General features: G+C 36.2%; 1 protein-coding gene across 2 annotated transcripts in view; it reads right to left on the minus strand.

The window, feature by feature from the left end:
- LOC102238152 (muscarinic acetylcholine receptor M3-like) overlaps positions 1 to 15,145 on the minus strand; it is an 86,719-nt gene that overhangs the window by 44,919 nt on the left and 26,655 nt on the right. For both annotated transcript variants that reach the window (XM_005808834.2, XM_023327078.1), the window contains exon 2: positions 9,467 to 9,581. The gene's annotated coding sequence lies outside the window, so the exon portion shown is untranslated. The remainder of the gene's footprint in view (positions 1 to 9,466; positions 9,582 to 15,145) is intronic.

Here is a 15,145-nt window from a genome sequence, read left to right on the forward strand (position 1 = left end):
ACACGCACAAGTGCTAATGCATCTTAATGAGAATGTTTTTGGTAGACCAACACAAAAAAGCTTATAATTGTTGCCTTGTAAATTTTACAAGTGAAAATTTGAAAAGTGTGTATTCATCCACACTTATTCAAAAATGTAGGATCACAGTTTAGTGCAAATGATGCCATGGGTCTTTAGGTTTCTGCCATCTTTGCCCATTTCGAGACTGACATCTGTTTGCATTATTGTTTGGATGAACTGAAAAACAACAATTTCTTCATTTTTGCAATGCAGTGGGACCTTCACATTTTCAGTGAAGGTCTCTTTTGTTGGAGATGTTAGCTCCTTTATAACAGACAGGTCAAGCACTTCTCTCTTAGACCATTTTTGCTCAAATATTGAAGCCTGACAACTTATGTTACAGCAGTATACTGTATAGCTGCACTTTTCTATAAAATCTGTAAGCTCAAAAATGTGACGCTAGCATGGATCTTTCTACAGGTATATATTTTGTGTGCATTCTTTTTCTCCTTTCCAGAGCATCAGATCCAGACCTTCATCTTTTCTGCCTTTCACAGTGTCTCCACAGCATAACTCTTCAGTTTGCCAAGCAACTCCACCAAGGCTGTCACACTTTCAGCTCTATGGCATTCACCCACTCAAACCAGCAGCTACTCTTTCCTTTCCACTCAACTGACGCAGCCCTGCACAACAGCCATAAAAACCAGCTACACCAAACCCAGTTCTTTCCATTTAAATTACTGCTTATGCAATTTGAAGCAGGGTTTATTTCCCCAGTAATGTCTGTGTGACATCCTGTTTCATCTGATTGTTTAGACCTGAGCCCAAACCACATGCTTTCCTGTTTATTACACGTACATTTTCTTCACAGTTTCATGTATTTGGAATCAATGCAATTCTCATCAACCTGTCTGCTGTAGACTGTGCATGAATTAGAATGTAACAACCATCCCACATGAGGCTATATAAGTATCCTGCTTCAAACTAAAAGTAAGCACTAAAATCATGGAATAAACTTTTCTCTCTAGCTGGCAGTGTACAGTGACAACTTGTGTCGCCTTATAACTTTTAGTGTTAAAATAACACTTGTAGTGTGATTGAGTCACCAACAGCTAATAAAATGTAAGTGTCCACATTAGAATGAAGAACATCACTATAAATTATCCCTTGAAATTAGCGGTTTAGTGTTGGATTGAAGTATGCCGTTGTGTAGTTTCAGTTTCCATGACCGTAAAGAAAAGAGAATATGTCATTATGTGTGTTTAACCTATAAGAAAAACTTTTTTAAGTTGCAGTTGAGGCCAAAATAGAAGGTTAGTGTATAGGATGAGTCCAGTAAGATTCGTGTTGTGCCAAGACAGAGTTGAAGGTCTGTGAGATGTTTTCTGAACTGAGAACAGGTTGGGAATTGTTGTTGTTTTTTTCAGCTAAACCATTCTGTGCCTCACAGGGAAAAAAAAAAACATGCCTACAAGCTGACTGAAGGACTGCAAAAAATCGAAACCACTCATAAAAATATATTTATGCCACAGGAGAGAAGCTGGAAAGGTCCATCTGCACAGTGTCTGTCGAAGGTACTGTGTTTTCTGGCAGCTAAAATGGAAGGAATAATAAAGCAGGGAATTTCGTGGGTAGGAGGGAGAGAAAGAAAGGAGAAGGAAATTTCACTCAAACAAAAGTAAAGTTTTCTTTAGGCCTTTAAATACAAGTTTATTTCTAAATGTTACCATTGGAATTCAATAGATATATTAAAACAATAGAAAGTGCATCCCCTATCAAAAGATTCTTTATATTTCTATTTAAAGCAAGTGAGAGCTTGAGGGTTGTTTACATCGTACATATGACATGTTTGAAATCTGTTGTAATGAAGAGTCTAAGTTGTATGTAGAAAAAAGGAAAGAAAATAATTTATTTTGGGACAGAACAATATACAACACATTTACTGATATGGTAAGATCATCATCACAGCATTAAAATAGAGGGGAAAAACAAGTTGAATAGAATAATTCAACAGTTTGCCTATTTAATAGTATTATAGGTAATTATTTATGGACCATGAATTCAAGCTCTGTAGGCTTGTGATATGTTTGGTGAGGCTTGTTGATTAATGCAACATAAAACTGTGGTCATGAAGTGGAAAAGTCATTAAGAACCTGCAATGAACCAAAATACCAAATGATTAACACTAGTAGTTATTATAGTTAGGTATTTGACTAATAATCACAAGTCTTATAAATACCAAACGTCATCACACAGAGCAGTTTTCCTAATGTCATACAGTAAATTGTGTTTTTATATTTTTATTAGATCCAGAAAAACACTGATTGAGCTTTTAATTGTTAAAACCAATTTTTCAGTTTTATTTTCTTTTTGACAACAAAAAAAGTCCAAAGAAAAGAGGACATTACAGTATAGTGACAATACAGTGACAAATAAAGATGAAAAGTTGAGCCAAAGCTAAATTTAATTAAAGTATAGTCATAGAATGAGCAGGTTAGATTTGCATCCTGGCTTAAAACCAAACAACAACATACCAGGTGCCAAGATCTCAGAAAATACCGAGTTAGAACAGAAACTCATTACACTACGCATTGAGCTACTCTTACACATTAAGAACTGCAAAACAACCTATTTATAAACATTCGACTCACAGATAACTAATAACTGCTACTGTTAAGAGGAACCTCAACATGTTTAAGTTTCAGTAGCATAAATCATGACAAAATAAAATACACTAATATTAACTTCTAGTTTGTTCATGTCTGGTTTTTCTGGCATATTTTTAACTTTGTATTATTGTTTCTTAAAAGCTATTTAAAATACCTACAATGTCAAACTTGTTCTATCAAACCTGGCTAAGTTCATCAGTAATGTGACTATCACAAACCACCAACCGACAGAGGGTGTACTTTCTTTTTTTACCATGGCTGTTCGTGGTGGGACTGAGACGGCTTTCATTTTTACATGACAGTAGCTATGAGTTCTGACTCCAGCATGAAAAGTCATCAGACACAATGTCACGCCTGTGGTTCTGCACCATCCCAGCTGTGATACTTCTCCTTTCTTTAATACCCATGACTTCTTCAATCTGTACACATAGGTTTCACTGCTTACCCGCAGGGCAGCTCCATCTCTGCAACCATTCTGTGTGGTTTCCAAGCTCAATAGTGTCCCCAAATGCAGCTGACACATCTGGCACAAATACATTTACAAAGTAAAAGATACTGAGGATAAGAACATAAAATATTTAGTAATATGTTGCCATGGTATTTGCACCTTTTCTGAGAGCTTGTGTATGCTCAGAGTAAATTGGGTGTAAAATATGTTTTTTTTATTAGCTCTTGTAACATTTAGTAGTGAGGTAAGTTCAAGTAAATGAATCAGGTTTACTTGTCTCATCTTCATCTATGTTTTCCAAAGGTTGTCCAGTTTGGCTGACTTTTGGTCCTCTCATTGACAGAACTTTTGTATAATTGAAGTGAGTTGAAGTTTTGGAAAACATAATGTGAAGCTATGGAGAAACATAGCTATATTACATAAATATTTTTGTAATATTTATGTTACCTGTGTTTTACTCATTTTACTATATTCAGTTTTGATATGCATCTACTCTTATATCCACTTTCCATTTTTTGCTCATAATATTAAGATTCTTTTTATATTTAATAATTAAATTGTTTTTGGCATATCATTTACTCATTAATGTTATTTTATGCTCATTTACCTTTAGAGCTCTGAGACATCTGTCTGTGGAAAGGTCAATGTAACCTTTTGATGACTTTTGCTGTCTGTGGCTTTGTTCAGACTCTTCAGCATTGCAGAAATGTATTGTTCCCTGTGATGAATAGCAAAAAGTCATTGCATGAGATGCTTTTACAGGTTTGCAGGGCGCCCATATTCAATTCTGCTAAGACAAACTATAAAGGTGAGTTGATTTCTGTTGCAGACAGAGAGTGAGTTGACCTGCATTTGTAAACTCATCCCACTCCTTGATAAAGTAAAAATCTTTGAAACAAACATTTGTCAGTATCCGTCTCTGATTTGTTTCTGTCTTGACTTGTTCCTAATACCTTTTTTATCTAACAAGAGTGTTAATAAAAACCAGCACAAACTAAATCATACTTTCTATAATGTTGTTGATACTCTAATATAAAATAAATATAACATACCTTATAACCACTGCTTTTCTAGGAAGCAATATGAATTTTATTGCAACCTGGGTTCCAACAACAAAACACACATAAAAACTAATTCACAATGAACAAAATATGCATGCTGGCAATGCAGATCCATATAGCAGCATGTATAATATGTTGTTTCCAGAGATAACTGAGTAATATAAGGCACTTTGCAAATTTGTTCATAATCTTTGAACTGTTTCACACCAGACCTCATTGGAGAGCCCATAATTTGCTTTAGTCAGTCATGCAAAATCAGAAATAATACATAGAGTTTGTGGTTGTAATGTGACAGAAGTTAAGTTCAAGTGGTGAGATTGTTTTAACAAGGTCCCTTATGTGCATAAGATAATTTGGCACACACTTTAGCTGCTATAAAAAAAGTAAAGTTTCACCAACCGTGTAGAAGATGAAAGGATTCTAGAAATAAAATGAAGAGGAGTCAGATATTTTAGTTAGATATTCGCAAAAGTGTCTGTAAAGAAAACTGTGCTCAAAATCAGTGATGGTACAAGTTTGGGCAAAGGTGCCACACTTTTCAAGAGAGAAAGTTGTGCTTAATCTTTGATGCAAAGATTCCTTATAAAATATGTCTGTCCTTGCTGATCCCACTGCATTGAAGGGCCATTATGAAAATGGGAGATATACAGGAAAATGACCATTAACACCAGTGATCCTGGGGAATCATGCCTTGTGCTGCTGTGCTCCTGTGCAAAGAAATGTCAAGTTTTACATAGTGCATTTCAAATGACTTTAATCATGTTTTACGCCATAAATTATGATTGATATGACTCTAAACACCAACATGGTTTCAGAGGAATTTAAACAGAGATAGCCATTTGTTGAAGAGTTTCTTTTGGTAGGACAGACAAAAAAAAACCTCTGCTTGTTATGATTCTTTCTCCAACAGAGAGACCTCAGTGTAAATACCCGTGTTTATTTATGTGTTTATTAAAGGACTAAGATTAGTCATTAATTGTGAATTTGAGTCCCTGAGAACTGGAGCTGAATACCAAATAGGGCTTTACAATGTTTGAAGTATTATAATACGGAGCCCTGACTAGCTAATGAAGTCCCTGTGGACTGGATCCCTCACTATAATTCACCTTTTATTCTCACAATCCCTTCATCAGTTCCACTTTGACGGATTTCCATCTTAAAATTGAGAGGAATAATAATAGAGACTTAGCGAGGTCCTTTAAAATAGTTGATGGAAAAACTTCCTATTGGCTTAAGCAGATTGATTGCAGTTTAACTGAATTTTAACCCCATGATTTAGCCTACAGACTTCAACAATTTCCTTTAAATGAGATTTTCATTAATAAAATGTCACTGAAGTGCAGCACACTTTACAAAAAAAATAAAAAAATAATTTTCTATGCAGGAGAGTGGTTGGGTATTTTTTATTGAAAAAAGGTTCTAAAAAGTACAGATTGAAAATTTAAAAAATAATTCAATCATACCATTTATGTGGTTCAAAAAGCATTAATGAGACGGATGAAATTTTATTGAGGTGACAGAGAAATATTTTTCTGTCAAAATAGTGTCAAAAAAACCCTGTTTGTTCTCTTACCCTTGTTAAAAGTAAATTAATTAAAAAGACAAACTCAATAATTTGTCAAGAAAAACATGGTGTGGAAAACAAAACACCAATATCACCAACTTAAAGGAAACTGTCTGTTGTGTAGCATACACAAGTATAATTGACAGCACTGAGACCTTCATCCTGGCTCTGATTTGTTGTTTCTGACAAAGCAGTATAATATCTGCAAATGGCAGATTTTTTATGTATAGCATAAAAAAGTGAAAATTAAATGCAAAACACTTCTGATTTATCTTCAACAAACATTTTAAAAGTGCTTAAAACCCCAAATTAGAAAAGAACCAACAACACTTCTTCACCATGTACAGTGAGTCATAATGAAAAATCTTCAAATATTTTTTCTAACGACAAGAAGAATAAACAGTGGACAACCATTGTTAATGTGTCCTGTCACACTTGCACACAACTGTATTTGTTATTATCTCTTGCATAACCGCGCCTGGGCCTCGTGCTACCACAAACCCAAATTACAAGTGCACTGAGGGAAGTCTGTCTGATGCTTGAGTGCTTTTAACCACTCTTGCTGGTATACCCTCACTCAGGGAAATGCTGGGTGACAAACCGTAAACCCACTGACACTAACAAAGTGGCAGCATTTACTGTGTACCCATTACTTCAATAATAGATGTTCTTTCCCCTTTGGCTAACTTGCCTGAGTTAACATTTCTGTATGTCTTTGACTGCAACAATTATTACTCGGCGTTCCTTACTTTCAAATTAATGCTTAATATCAATCATCAATTCAATACCAGACCTATAATGTTCAAAAAAGACATGCCCTCTCATTAGAATGATAGAAATATTATTTCAGTATAAGATTATTATATTTATACTGTGTTAAAGGTTACTGCTTCAGAAATTACGTCTTACAAACAAATATGTTTTTGTTTTCCTAGGTAATAAATATAACGTGGAAGAGCAGACCATTTCTCATTACTACTCCTCAAAATGCAAAAATGCATGACAACATGACTTTCATGTATGGCAGGTGTGTGTTGATCTTCTAGGAAATCGCTAGAAGAAAATGAATCCAGACCTGAACTTGCTCATATCTAGAGTAGTAATCATAGTTTAAGCCAACTGGAACTGAAACTGGAAGTTTATCTTACTGCTGCATACAGTGAGGACTAATAGCAAAAGAAAATCTCCAAAGCCCACTGTTAGAGAGCTGTTTTTTTCAGTGTCATATTGCATTGAAAGATTATTTAAGTATAAGGCTTCCAATTCATATTTTTAAGAGGTGCTGATGAATGTGAACAGTTGTACAGGAGAGAGAAATGTTGGGTCGGAGCAAAATAAAGCGGAGAAAATACTCCATAAAAGTACATTTTCTTACTTTCCGGTCCACACCAGCTCCAATTAGACCTTGGTGACTGTTTTCATTAATGTTGTTTCAGCCACAAGTCAGTCACAGAAATAATTGAATGTATTTCTCCAAGTTCACAAGTATAATTTTAAGTCTTACGTCCAAAACACTGGCGTCTCCAATTTTGTTTGCAGCTCATGTATTAATTCAGTTGCTAAGGAACTGCCCGATACTTCTGATGTAGTAATTATACTTTGGCTTTAACATCATTTCTGGTGTTCTCTTTTCAAAGCAATTCATTTGGTTTAATCAAGCCCTGCATACCTTCTGGGTCTGTACGTTCCCCTAGTTGCCTCATCACAGTGATTATATCACATCGGTGCAAAAAAAGAAAACTTCTTCAGTTACTTTTGTGATTGTTTTAAATCATCCCAAAAAAGCTTCAGGGTGAGGGTGAGTTTCTGTGTACTTTTTTGATAAGGAAGTAACAGCAGGAGTAAGTTGGACATGTCACTAAGTCCAAACAAACTCAGAGACAAGTGAAGTCTTTAACAACTGATTGCTTCCCATGGCCGTTTCCTTTTTTTAGGCACAGACAAATTTTGTGGGTGCTTTGTAGACGAATGTGCAAATCCCAGCGATGGAATTAAAGCAATGTAAGGTTAAAGTCCAGACCAATTGTATTGTTCACTGAGTATTGCATTGTTCAGTGTGGCTTTAGGACTGAAGCTCCTTGCAATTATCATCAGGCAAGAAAATGGTACCTCCAAAGCACATTACAAAGAAAGACCAGACAGCAAAGCATGCATGCATTTGCTTTTTCCTTCAGTCAATTTAGACTCACAAGCCAATCAAACATGTATAATTTTTGGACTTTGGAAGGACACTGAAGCAACATATAAAAACTTTAGACACACGGTGAGAATACGAACTCAAACTGCTGATCTTCTAGACAACAAGATCCCTCTATCAAAGTTCTAACCCAATTAATGAGACTTAAGACAAAAACACCTGTCAAGCACTACTCAAGATTGTGGTGTTTTATTTGATATTGTTAGTTATTTTAATGACTGAGCATAATTTGCATGTAAACTGCAAGGAGAACATTCTTCCATTTATTTCAAAAGAGCCAATTCTCATTCTTGGACTTTTTTTTTATTATTTAAAAGGATGGTAACTTAGGGGAATGTTTAGCAAAGAACAATTGCAATTGTTTAAAAATTGATAAACAAGATACAGTATATATTATAGAAAAGGGAGAAGTTTAATAAAAAAAATATCAGTACTGAACCTGATTCTCTCATAAATCTTGAAGTCAACTAAGTTATATTTTAGATGAGACGATTAGGGTTACAACCAAAAACATTGTTGCATAGTTACAAATGACAAGATGCATCAAATAAAGTGTTGAAAAAACCGTTTGCCCCTTAATAGATTCACTGCTTGTTTTTTGTTTTTTTGGGCACACCTTCGAGTTTCAAATCATCAAACAAATTTTAGCATAAAAGATAATTTGAGTCAATAGAAAAAGCTCATTTCAACTTAAGATTTTCTTAATTAACGGGAAAAGTTATCAAACCAACAAGGCCCTATGCAGAAGTATAATCGCACCTCTTGTTAAAACACAAATTAACTGTGATTATATTGGTTTTATGTCAGTAGCAATAGCCAGCCTGATTCGTGCCAAACCAGTGGAGTCAAGAAACGGATATAAATACAAGCTCTGACAACATAAAGTAGGGTGAAAGATCTCAAATATCATCATGCCTACATTTAATGACATTTAAGAACAGACGAGAAAAAATGTCATTCATATCTATCAGTCTGGAAAGGGATTAAAAAAAGTTTTTGGGACTCCAGTGACCCAAAATGAGAGTAATAATTTATAAATGGATGATAAACATGAACAATCTCATGAAAATATGTAATTTCGATGAACTTGCCATATATTGTGATTTTGCTTAACCCATATTTTACTGTTTTCCTCCTTGTTGACCAAAAAAAAAAGAACATATTTCCAAAAACATCTTGAATCATATTGTCTACTGCGTAATTCCTTGTAGGTCAGAGATGCATCTTTCAATATAAGTCACCACTTTACAGGTAAAAACATCAATTCTACTTAACATTACATGACTCAACAAATGGTTAAAAGAAATGGTTTCTTTCTAAAAAAAAAAAAAAAAAAAAAAAGGGAGTTTGTAATAAAAGTCACCATTATATAATAGGCTCTGTTTTTGACAGTGCAATTTAAAATATTGTGAACGTGAACATTAGGAAAATGCCCTGAAGGTATAGACAGTTGACAGGGCGAGAGATGACAGTGTCATTTGTGAATACAAGAGGTTTCTTGTTTTTTTTTTTCCATGTGTAACTCACCAAACGCTGCCGGGAGGTGAAGAGTCTGGAGGTCACCTTTCAGCAGAGTGCTTTTCGGTGTCTATGCTGTCAACTGGGGGTGCACGATCATCTTCTTTCAGTCGGATCATAGTGTCTTGGAGACAGACAGGGAGGGAGGAAGAAAGGAGACAAAAAACAACGAATGTGTTAAAAAGCATATGTCCAAATTAGGAAGTGGAATACCTATAGCATTGCTGCGTTTGAAAACGGAGTCAAACATGAACAGGAGAGAAAAACTATGACACTCGGAACGATTGCCTTGAGCCAAAATGGCTGCTCTCTCCAACAAGGAATTATACATTTTTCATCATAAAGCAAAGCAAGAAAATAAAAATAAAAAAATCTTCTATTTGCCGTTCAAGCGTCATCTTTTTAGCGTCTATGATGACCTTTTATGCGCTCCCTGCAATATACCTTTACATTGCAGAGTTGCTGAAATCTTTATTCTTTGTTTGTCTAATGCACTTTAATCAAAGCTCTGCTTGAGGTATGTGTCTACCATTTCCCACTGGATAATATCTGTCAAAGGGAAGAATGGCATGTCTTCATGTCTAGGGAAGTGTTCATGCCTTATATAGTCTGGGTCTACTAGAGTTGCCTGCTGCACATAGCTGGATGTAGCCAAGGGCTAAGGAAGGAGACCTTTTGAGAGCTCATTAAAACAGTCTTCAAGTCTTGAGAGACAAATATGAATGCACTACAAAAGAATGAGCCTGCCATTAAAAATAATCAGAAGTAATGGAGCTGTTCCCAGACTGAAAGTACATTTAATAAAAAAAAAAGTGGAAGCTGGATTAAGTGGAGAAAAAAAGGCTATGAAGTGGAACATGGAGAAGGTTGGGGCTTGATACTAATTTTCAAATAACTTTTTATTTTCAACACCTTCAGAAACATTAAGCAAATGAACACTGTGTGTTCTGTGTTGCCAATACAAATTATATCCTAAAGGTCAATGTGTAAAATATTTGTTCTAAAAGACATCCACATGGCATTTATTACAATTCTTTTTGCATCATTTTTTTTCACTACTGACATTTACACTAGCTGCACACAGACAAATAAGAGACCATGTAGAATTTAAATATTTCCTCAGCTGCATCCTATTTTAAGGCATCCTAACAGGATGGAGTGCTTCATCTTAATGCTAACAACCTCGCTTGGCCTATCTGCTCTAAAGCTAAGCTGGGTCTGCAGGGGCGTTTTTGAGTGAGCCGTGAGGAGGACTGAGCGATACAATTACTGTTTTCAAGTTTCCACTTTAAATCTGCGCTGAGCCTTGATCTGAGCCTCAAATGACACGGCATATCCAAGTAATGACAAAGACGTTCCCACAATGTTATGAGACGGTTATTACCCAGATAAACACAGCAGTAACTTGTCATACAGTATATATGAAGAAGTCTTGTGTAAAGCAGAGAGATAAGACGTCATGAAGTTTTAATTCCCAGTCTCATAATGAATTATTCTAAGGAAATAAACCTCAAACTTCTCAATTTTATTCATTTTTTCATAGTTATTTTTGGCACTAGAGCTCTTAACTGACAGTCATTGAACTCACAACGGCCACATCGAGGACTACGGCCTCTGCATATTGGGAGCCCACTCTACCCTGAAAACAAGGGTTGAAGAATGTCTGTGAAAAAAGCATCTAAAAGTTTATGAAATGTATCAAACATGAGGATATATTTTTGTCAATTTTATTGCCTAGATTAACCATATTAGTCCTAATTGAAGCGCCGGCGATCCAGTCAAATTTGCAGTACCGTAATTCCGCCACACTTTGCGGAATCTGAAAAATTACAATGATTTCTGAAAGGGGAGACGATGCACAATAATATCGGGTTATTATGGTACTTTCAACATAATAGCAGGGAGTGAAATTAGGGCCGTTCTTTTAATAGATGGTAAATTGCGCAAATAACTTGCTAGATATTGAAAGTTCCAGTTGTTATGGATAAATGGGCAAATATATTTACCCACAGGACATTTAGAGAAGTGCGGACAGTTAAAATAAGCAAAAATATCCAGGTGGAGATTTTAAATTTAGGGTTAAATGGTTTTCTGCGACAGACTGGCGACCTATCCAGAGTGTACGCCGCTTCTCGCCCCGAATGTTGGCTGGAGATAGGCACCAGCACCCCTCCTGACCCCACCAGGGACAAGGGTGTTAGAAAATGGATGGATGGATGGATGGATGGGTTAAGTGGTTTTTGATTTTTTCTGCATTCAATCTATTTCGTGCCAAAGTGTCCAACCAAAATACTTCCCCCTTCCACATTTAAGTATCACATGGACTGTTGTAGTCCATCATGTTCTATTAAACAGAATTAAAGTTCATGTCTGAAACATGAAAAATGAATCTTCTGTTCTTCTTTTTCCTACGTTATCAGAGAAAACTGGCAATTACTGCAAATTATCACAGTAAAAGAAAACATGGTAGAAAGTATTGCTGCAACAACTCATATGCGAGAGGCTGGACTGTTCATATTAAACATAAACAGCACGAAAGTCATGACAACTTGAAATCTCTCTACTTCCGAAATGGAGACTCTTATCTCGCCCAGCTTAAGTACAATATAAATCTACCAGGAAAGCTCTTGACATCCTCGTTTGCTCACTGTTTGACTTACTAAGAAGAACTGATTCTCTAAAAACTGCTTTTGATTCATGTGTGCTTGTGGAGTAAAAGAATAGAACAAAAATTTCAGGCACGAAAGTAATTTTTTATAACCAATAAAAATAGTTCTACAGTTGGAAAAAAGATGCAACTATTTTTCTAATCAACTGCATGTACAGGAAGAGCCTTTGCACCTCAGTGTGGTAAAGTGGAGGAGTATGTTTGTCTCTAGCTGTAGCTATTCATGTAGGAACGTTTAGGAGCAAAGCAGTTTGTGTGCGAGTAAAGTAAAAACACTGACACAAACAGAAAGACAGGAGGAAAAGGACAGAAACAGAGTGTTTCTTACAGCTGAACTGTGGCTGAGACTCAGCCAAGGTCATCCTCTTACTTATGACATACATGGAGCCAGACTGAGCCTCTCACTTGGACGCTCTCCATCTGCTCCCGCTGATAAGACCGGCTACTCCGCGAACAGCATGCAGACACCACAGCTCTGCATTGTGGATAACATACAGCAATTACACAAAATCAATATCCTTTTTTTCCTGCTAAATAGAAGACAGGCTTTCTGGAATGGTTTAGATCTAGATGATCGTGTATTTAAAAAAACAAACAAAAAAAAAAACAAATTTTTGAATGCTAATGCAAAGGAAGTACAAAATGGATTTCTAGCCACAAAGATGGAAAAGAGTTATCCTGCTAATTGGTTTATGTATATCAACCAGAAAACTCAATTGCATGCAGTCAAGGGGCCAGAACAGCTTATCTTAAATTACAGGAACTCAACTAGACAACATGGGTTGTTGGGAGTCCAGAAGATTTTCCAGAGCGTCTCTTCCAGTTTATATAAATTGGGAGTGGTTAATAATGTGTGGAGCTGGCCGACCGGCAGACCTGCTCTGTCTCCTCCTGTTCAACACCCCACTTTGTGAATCAAAGCACAAGTTAAAATTCATGAGAGGAAAGAATATATTTCGCTGTCACTCCAGTGAGGACACAGAGGATTGTTCTGTAAACCCCTCTGCCTTGCTGCACTTCAGAGTCGGACTTGAATAAGGACAGAAGCTCTGACAGCATGGGGAATGTGAATGACAAATACTTCATGGGTATCAGATTGCTCTTTAAAAAAAACAGGAAGGCACCATGCTTGGGGTAGCTTTAAAGTAAATGTAAGATGATGATAAAATTTTACAATGTTTAAGAGAGTGGCAATAAAACAATAAGGAGGAATATTCGGAAGACTGGGAGGTTCACCTGTTTAACGATGGCCGTCAAAAGCGCACACGCCCCTGCAGAGAGGCAGGGACAAAAAAAAAATAAACTTCATAAATCATTTCACAAGTGTATAATGTGATGAACGTGGTGTACAATTCATGTGCTAAAGAAATGTCCAACAACCTTGCACATTAATAAAGGACGTTAATCTAGCGCTTTTTGTAAATACTTTTGATTTAGATTCAACTTTGAGTTTACACTGATCAGGGAGGTTGCTAAGAAGCCAACAACAAATTTTGTTTGCTGTCTAAATGTATAAATATATTATCTGGGGTTTTATTTTTATGTTTCTGTGTAAATTTTGACATTTCCATATGAATTTGTCAAAACAACTGGCAGCATCCCTCTATGGATTACTTTTCTCCAATAATACATGTAACAATATGCTGTATAGTAAACAAGGTTTACCATGGTGTCAAATATTTGATCTTTTCACAGAGCTGCATGAAGATTTAAGAGACACTGTCCATTTAATTTGGTGCAGTGTCTCTCGATGGTTTCTCCAGAATGAAAAAAAACATGGATAAAAGAAAACTACAGAAACTTTTAACAAAGAACTGACCTGCAGACTCCCTGTTTTTCCTCATTAACTTCCTTCTTTGTTAAAATTGATCAATTAGATGAGCCATCTGCTAAAGCTCCCCATTTTCTTAATGCAAGCACACATTTCAAAATATCTCCATCCAAATTACCTCCAACACTGAAACCCAGACAAGCTTCTCTAACGCTAAAGAGGTTGGTGATCTCATCACCATAACTACAGCTGATGAGTCTCAACATGCAACGCTTCCTATTAAATGAGCCTTAACCCATGGAGGTGGACCAATTGGCAGGAAATGAGATCAAATTGATTGGGAAACAGATGGAAGCGAAGCAACCCCGATAAAGCTCATGGGTGCAGATGAAAACAAGACAGAGTCGGAGAGCAGACAGCATGAAATCAAGGACAGATTGGTTGAACTATGGGGCTTAATTTTCCAAGGCTTAAAGGAAGAAAAAGGATCTTTTAAAATCAGAATGGTTAAAACTGAGTCTGTTCTTGTGTTGGAATTATTTTAAGAGCAATAGGAGAAAAGAACAAAAAAAACAACTTTGAACAGTATCTTTGACTGCTGCTTCCACATTTAACCACAACAAATATTCTGCCTGTCACAAAACTCATAAGGGGTGAAAATAATCTGCCACTGTCAGTTGCTGAGTATTCTTGTGTAATATTTCCAGGGAAAAGGGCAAGGCAACACAACAGCTAGGCCTTAAACCAGAGGTGCCCAAAGTCGGTCCTCGAGGGCCGGCATCCAGCATGCTTTAGTTCTCTTCCTGGAAGGTAACAACCTTCTCAGCATGTCAGTGTTCTTCTCAGGCCTTTAATGAGCCATTATTTGATCCAGGTGCATTAAACCAGGGAGAGAACTAAAACATGCAGAATGTCGGCCCTCGAGGACCGACTTTGGACACCCCTGCCTTAAACCTTTGCTAAAAGCAAACCACTTTCTGCTTAGCAATTATTTAAAGGCATCTAATTCCGTATGTAGACAATATCTCTGGTTTTTGCAGTCAATTTTAAAAGATGTTAAAGACATCAGCAGTTATGTTAAAAAAAATAACCACCTGGATATGTAAACAGTCATATCATGTCAAATCTTGTCAAATCTTATCCAATATTTCCATGGGGATTAAGATTCGACAGAAACTTGACAGAAAAGCATGAACATTAGATTGACTGATAATTCGTTAAATATAAAAGAGAGTGTGGGTGTTTGGAC

This window comes from Xiphophorus maculatus, chromosome 22, assembly GCF_002775205.1.
Source record: "Xiphophorus maculatus strain JP 163 A chromosome 22, X_maculatus-5.0-male, whole genome shotgun sequence".
Taxonomy (NCBI): Eukaryota; Metazoa; Chordata; class Actinopteri; order Cyprinodontiformes; family Poeciliidae; genus Xiphophorus; species Xiphophorus maculatus.